Source organism: Cervus canadensis, chromosome 16, assembly GCF_019320065.1.
Source record: "Cervus canadensis isolate Bull #8, Minnesota chromosome 16, ASM1932006v1, whole genome shotgun sequence".
Taxonomy (NCBI): domain Eukaryota; kingdom Metazoa; phylum Chordata; class Mammalia; order Artiodactyla; family Cervidae; genus Cervus; species Cervus canadensis.
In genome coordinates, this window is record NC_057401.1 from 15,931,424 (window position 1) to 15,938,835 (window position 7,412).

Below are 7,412 nucleotides of genomic sequence, written 5' to 3' on the forward strand. Positions count from 1 at the left end.
TGGAGCTTAGTCACGCACCCCAGGAGTTTATCAGCTAACTCAGGTCCAGGTGGGCGAAGTGAGGGAACATCGTGAGCTGCATCCTGAGGCAGTGGACAAGTCTGGATGAGATGTGACACAGTGCTGGGTCCCCCACTGGAGAGCAGCTTTCTGTTCAGACGGCGGCAGAACAAGAGAGAGATTGCGAGTTCAAGATCACAGGGACGAGAGACAAGAGTGCGTGTCTTGAATATTGTGTTCTAGGGTAGACAACCATAAGTGGTCACAGGCTTCAAGATAAGCAAACAGCAGTGAGGACAGGGCCCTCTTGGCAAAGTCCAAGGATCCGACAGCAAATAGGAAAAGAGCTGCAGACGTTGCTCTCCAGGACGACAAAGACTAAATGCCACTTGGATCTATATTCCAGACACACAAATCCCATGTTTACCAGTCATTCTTTGGCTGAGTGCAGAGAAGCTACTTTTGTTTGTTTTTTGTTGTTTTAGCCCTTCTCTGGGGAGGTTCCTTCCTGTGTTCAGTCCTCATCCTGACAATTCTGTTTCCGGTTCCAAATGCAGGCGCAAGACACAGGTTTGCTATGCCATCAGGGCAGCGAATTCTTTTTGCCCCAGTGATTGGTTCAGAATCAAGTCAGTGACCCAACAAGAACCAGTCAGATACAAAAAGACCTCTGTTGGGGCAGCAGGGGAAAAAACACTTTTTCTGCTGGAATTTCGAGAAGGAAAATGCTAAGTACCTAGAGTTGCCCAGGAAGCCAACACTATGCAAAACAGAGCCAAGAAATAGCCAGAAACTGGGTTGTCACAACACTGGATCTGATGGCACCTGAAACCAATATATTCCCACAATGTCAACCAAGGGAGCCAATAAATTCCATCTTTCTTAAGCCAGTCTGAAGTGGGCTCCATCCCCACAACAATGGAGTCACAACTCATGGAGAAATGGAAGCTGAGATTGAAATAAACTTCTCTCTGCCAGGGAGGTGGGATGGACCTTGGACATGGAGACACACTCTACCCCAGGAACCTGCCCAGCACACAAGAACCTTAACCAAAGGCTCTGCTTCACTGGAGAAAGAGCGGGTGTGGACTCTCAAAGACACAGCAGCTCTTTCCCCAGCCCTACAAGGAAAATAGACATCCTCCTTGGATGCAGAGAGACCTCGGGCAGGCAGCCAAGAGGGAAAGCCAGCTACAGGAGACCCTCCAGACGTTTTCTGCCCTGTGATCTTCACCATGGCCTGCTCAGCCCCTCTTGCCCACAGTCCTCCAACTTAATTCATCCTCGCCAGTGGAGTGGTCTTGTTGCAGTCCCCTGACCACACCACAAGTTCTCCTGACTCCACATGCCAGCTCCTCTTCCTCCACCTCCTCTTCACCCACCTACTGTGCCCAGAGTCCACTACCTGGCTCAAATCTTTGCAGTATCTCTGGCCACACCCACCCACATTTGGACTCAGTTTCTTTATCCATGAAGTAGAATAATCTTTTAGATATTTAGCTATTAAAATATAATAATGACAATTGTTGTAACAGCCAACATTTATGAAGCATTTTAAAATATATCAGGCACTGCCCTAAAAGTGCTTTACAGGCATTACCTTATCTAACCTTTAAGCAACTTTTGGGGAGAAAAAGGCACTATTTTTACACACATTTAGGCAACAAAGGCACAAGGAAGTTAAGTAATTTGCCCAACATTCTTTGCCCATAATTTGCCCAGAGCCTTCATTCTTAGCTGCTGCATTAACTGTTCTAAATGGAATTAGGATAATGTAAGAGTGTGGGATACAGAAATGTCAGACTTGTGCACAAACCACTTCCATTCCAAACTGAAAACTCCCTCAGAGCAGTTTAATCACAAGTGACAATGGCAGATATTTTTTTGTTGTTATACTATTTTATTCTTGATACCTTGGTATGAGGTCTAAGAAAGACGCTCTCTTCTCTTAAACTCTGATACAGGTCTGGACCCAGGCGAAAGAGGGAGTGACCCCACAAGAGACTGAGCCTGTGCGCACATGAGGGTCTCCTGTGGAGGAGGCGTGGGGTGGGGTGGCCTGCCATAGGGACAGGCCCACTGGCAGCAGCAGACCTGCGAGGTGTGTGTTGGCATAAGTCCTTTCTGGAGGCCATCAGTAGCCCTGTAGACTGTAGGCTCCAGGATTGGGTCGTCTCAGGCCAAACAACTAACAGGGAGGGAGCACAGTCTCATCTATCAGCAGAAAACTGGATTAAAGATTTTCTGAGCAGGGCCCTGCCCACCAGAGCAAAACCCAGTTTTCCCCACAGCCAGTCCCTCCCATTAGGAAGCTTGCACAAGCCTCTTAACCTCATCCACCAGAGGGGCAGACAGAAGAAGTAAGAACTGTAATCTTGGCCTCCAGAAAGAAAACCATAATCACAGAAAGCTAACCGAAATGATCACATGATCACAGCCTTGTGTAACTCAATGAAGCTATGAGCCATGTTGTGCAGGGCCATCCAAGATGGATGGGTCATGGTGGAGAGTTCTGACAAAACATGGTCCACTGGAGAAGGGAATGACAAACCACTTCAGTATTCTTGCCTCGAGAATTGCATGGACAGTATGAAAAGGCAAAAAGATAGGACACCAGAAGATGAGCCCTTTAGGTCAGTAGGTGTCCGATATGCTACTGGGGAAGAGCAGAGAAACAGCTCCAGAAAAAATGAAGAGGTTGAGCCAAAGCAGAAACAACGCCTAGTTGTGGATGTGCCTGGTGGTGAAAGTAAAGACCAGTGATGTAAAGAACAATATTGTATAGGAACCTGGAATGTTAGGTCCATGAATCAAGGTAAATTGGACGTGGTCAAGCAGGAGACGGCAAGAGTGAGCATCAACATTTTAAAAATCAGTGAACTAAAGTGGACCAGAAGGGGTGAATTTAATTCATATGACCATTAAGTCTCCTACTGTTGGCAAGAATCCCTTAGAAGAAATGGAATAGCCCTCATAGTCAGCCAAAGAGCCCAAAATGCAGAACTTGGGTGCAAGATCAAATGGATACAATGATCTTGGTTCATTTCCAAGCAAAGCATTCATCATCACAGTAATTCAAGTCTATGCCCCAACCACTAATGCTAAAGAAGCTGAAGTCTAAAGGTGCTATAAAAATCTACAAGACCATCTAGAACTAACACCAAAAAAGATGTCCTTTTCATCACAGGGAACTGCAATGCAAAAGTAGGAAGTAAAGAGATACCTAGAATATCAAGCAAGTTTGGCCTTGGAGTACAAAATGAAGCAGGGAACACACTGGTCATAGCAAACGCCACCTTCCAACAACACAAGAGACGACTCTACACATGGACATCACCAGATGGTCAATACCAATATCAGCTTGATTACGTTCTTTGCAGCCAAAGATGGAGAAGCTCTATATAGTCAGCAAAAAAGACTGGGAGCTGACTGTGGCTCAGATCATGAACTCCTTATTGCAAAATTCAGGCTTAAATTGAAGAAAGGAAGGAAAACCACTAGACCATTCAGGTATGACCTAAATCACATCCCTTATGATTTTACAGTGGAAGTGACAAACAGATTCAAGGGATTAGATCTGGTAGACAGAGAGCCCAAAGAACTACGGACAGAGGTTCATAACATTGTACAGGAGGCAGTAACCAAAATCATCCCAAAGCAAAAGAAATGCAAGAAAGAAAGTGGTTGTCTCATGAGGACTTACAAATAGGTAAGAAAAGAAGAGAAGCAAAAGGAAAAGGAAAAAGGAAAAGATATTCCCAATGGAATGCAGAATTCCAGAGACTATCAAGGAGAGATAAGAAAGCCTTCCTAAGTGATCAATGCAAAGAAATAGAGGAAAATAATAGAATGGGAAAGACTAGAGATCTCTTCAAGAAAATCAGAGATACCAAGGAAATATTTCATGCAAAGATGGGCACAATAAAGGCTAGAAATGGTATGGACCTAACAGAAGCAAAAGAGAGTAAGAAGAGGTGGCAAGAATACACATAAAAACTACACAAAAAAGGTCTTAACGACCTGGATAACTACAATGGTGTGGTCACTCACCTAGAGCCAGACATCCTGGAGTGCGAAGTCAAGTGGGTCTTAGGAAGCATTACTACAAACAAAGCTAGTGGAGGTGAAGGAATTCCAATTGAGCTACTTCAAACCCTAAAAGATGATGCTGTTAAAGCGCTGCAAGCAATATGCCAGCAAATTTGGAAAATTCAGCAGTGGCCACATGACTGGAAGGTCAGTTTTCATTCCAATCCCAAAGAACGGCAATGCTAAAGAATTTTCAAACTACTGCACAATTGTACTCATTTCACATGCTAGCAAAGTAATGCTCAGAGTCCTCCAAGCTAAGCTTCAAAGGTATGTAAACTGAGAACTTCCAGATGTCCAAGCTAGATTTAGGAAACGCAGAGGAACCAGAGATCAAATTGCCAATATCCGCTGGATCACAGAAAAAACAAGGGAATTCCAGAAAAACATGTACTTCTGCTTCATTGACTACGCTAAAGTCTTTGACCACATGGATGGCAACAAACTGTGGAAAATTCTTAGAGATGGGAGAACCTGACCATCTTACCTGCCTCCTGTAAAACCTGTATGCAGGTCAAGAAATAGTTAAAAACGGATATGAACAACAGACTGGTTCAAAATTGGGAAAGGAGTACATCAAGGCTGTACATTGTCACCCTGTGTATTTAACTTATATGCAGAGTACATCATGCGAAATGCCTGACTGGATGAAGTTCCAGCTGGAATCAAGACTGCCTAGAGAAATCAACAATCTCAGATATGCAGATGATACCACTCTAATGGCAGAAAATGAAGACGAACCAAACAGTCTCTTGATGAGGGTGAAAGAAGAGAGTGAAACAGCTGGCTTGAAACTGAACATTCAAAAACCTAAGATCATGGCATCCAGTCTCATCACTTCATGGAAAATAGATAAGGAAAAAGGGAAGCAGTGACAGATTTTATTTTCTTAGGCTCCAAAATCACTGCTGATGGTGACTGTAGCTATGAAATTAAAACACTTGCTCCTTGGAAGAAAAGTTATGACAAACCTAAACAGAGCATTAAAAAACTGAGATATTACTTTGCTTCAAAAGTCATCATAGTCAAAGCTATGGTTTTTCCAGTAATCATGTACGGATATGAGAGTTGGACCATAAAGAAGGCTGAGTGCCAAAGAATTGATGTTTTCAAAATGTGGTGCTGAGAATCCCTTGGACCGCAAGGAAATCAAAGCAGTCAGTCCTAAAGGAAATCAACCAATCAATCAATATTCATTGGTAGGACTGATGCTGAAGCTGAAGCTCCAATACTTCAATCCGCCTCCTGATGTGAAGAGCCGACTCATTGGAAAAGACCCTGATGCTCTGAAAGATTGAAGGCAAAAGAAGAGGGAGGCAGAGGATGAGATGGTTAGATAATATCACCAACTCAATGGACATGAATTTTAGCAAACTCTGGGAGATAGTGAGGGACAGGGGAGCCTGGTGTGCTGCAGTCCTTGGGGTTGCAAAGAGTTGGACATGACTTAGTGACTGATCGACAATGAACGACATTTGAAAATGTAGTCCCTCTTGAGTAAATATTCAAATTCAGGTATTTTGTTGTCAAGACTGACTGTCCAGTTTAATCCACTCCCTCTGGTTAAACTCTAAATCACCAGAAGGCTTCACTCTGGCTGTCACGGGGCCACAGAGGCATCTGGAGGACCGTCAGAGTCAGTTACAGGACCTGCAGTTCGGCCACCCCCAGCCTCGCCCCACCTTCCACGAGAGGGGGAAACCAGCCTTGCTGCCAGAATGACCAGAGCCTCTCAGGAGATTTCTTCAGGGTCTGACCTGGCGGAATGGTGAGAAATAGGCCAAGTGCCCCTCCCAGACCCTGGACCTTTGCTCTCCAGGAAGTCCCACTTCTCCTTCCTCCTCGGGGCCAGAGGGGAAGGGACTGGCACCCGGCCAGGCAGCTCCTCTGGTCCACTGTCTCGTTTTCTCTACTCCTGCCCAGAGTACACCAGGTCTCACCCTGTGCCTCACCTCGTGATTGATCTGGGGGTCTTTGTTCTCTGTGATCTTAAGGGGCTGGTGATAAGTAAAGGACAGCAAGCTTCACAGCTTCACCCTGCATCACAAGTACAGCCACCAAAAAAGGCTTCCTATGTACAGCTCCACGCCCCACACCCAAGTGCTCAGTAACACGCAAAGCCCCACCCGCCCGGGAGGGCATGTACTGCCTGGTTCCAGCCACTCCTGATTTCCTCCCGCCTTGTTTTGATAACATTTATCCTGGGGTGTTTGTCCTCTGCAGAGGTGACAGGGCAGGAAGCATCGGGATCCTGATTTATCGTCCTCTGCACAGACCCTGGAGTTGAAAGTCCGGCTTCAAAGCTTTGCTCTGTCACCTGCTTGCTGTGCGACCCCCGAACAAGCCACTCAACCATCTGAAACAATGTCTTCTCCGTGGAGAGGGTCGTATCATGAAAAGTAAAGAAGTCAGTAGACGTGAAGCACTTGAGGACCATTCCTGGCATACACTAGGTACTGGGCATAGTTGCTCAAAGAACAAGACAAGGCTCTGAAGGTCGAGGCTGCTACGGAAAGTACAGAGCATTCAAATGATTCAACTAAATTGCTACTCATCTCCCAGCACCTCCCCTGCATGCTTTAGAGGGGTGACATTAGCAGTGCTTAGCAGGAAGAGGGGCCCAGTGATCTCAGAAGAGACTGTCCCACTTGGGTCCTGGGATGCTGGCAGAACTGCTTTTCAGAAATTTGGCCGTGAAGTTTTTAATCGTTCAATCTTGGTTTTTCTGGCCCAGAGAACAGAGTTCCATGCCCTCAGACTTCTCCTGAGAGAAGTCCCTGGCCTTGACAAGGAAGGCTACTTCTTACCATACGGTTTTCTTCATATACTAACATCTGTTTCCTGTGACCAAAGGCAGGTCATCTGCATAAATCATGCAGACTTGACAACTGCAGAGGGACAGCAGGGATACCTGAACAGAACTCTTAATCTGTTTGAAGGGATCACAGTTCTGATATTGTGCTCAACATCACTAATTATCAGAGGAATGCAAATCAAAACAACAATGAGGTATTACCTCGTACAGGTCAGAATGGCCATCATCAAAAAGCATACAAACTATAAATGCTAGAGAGGGTGTGGAGAAAAGGGAGCCCTCCTACACTGTTGATGGGAATGTAAACTGGTACAATCATTGCAGAGAATAGTATGGAGGTTCTCTAAAAACCTAAAAATAGAGCTACCATATGACCCTGCAATCCTACTCCTGGGCATATATGCCCAGAGAAAACCATAATTCAAAAAGATACATGCACTCCTATGTTCACTGCAGTACTATTTACAATAAAGAAATGAATAAAGACGATGTGGTGAAAATATATACA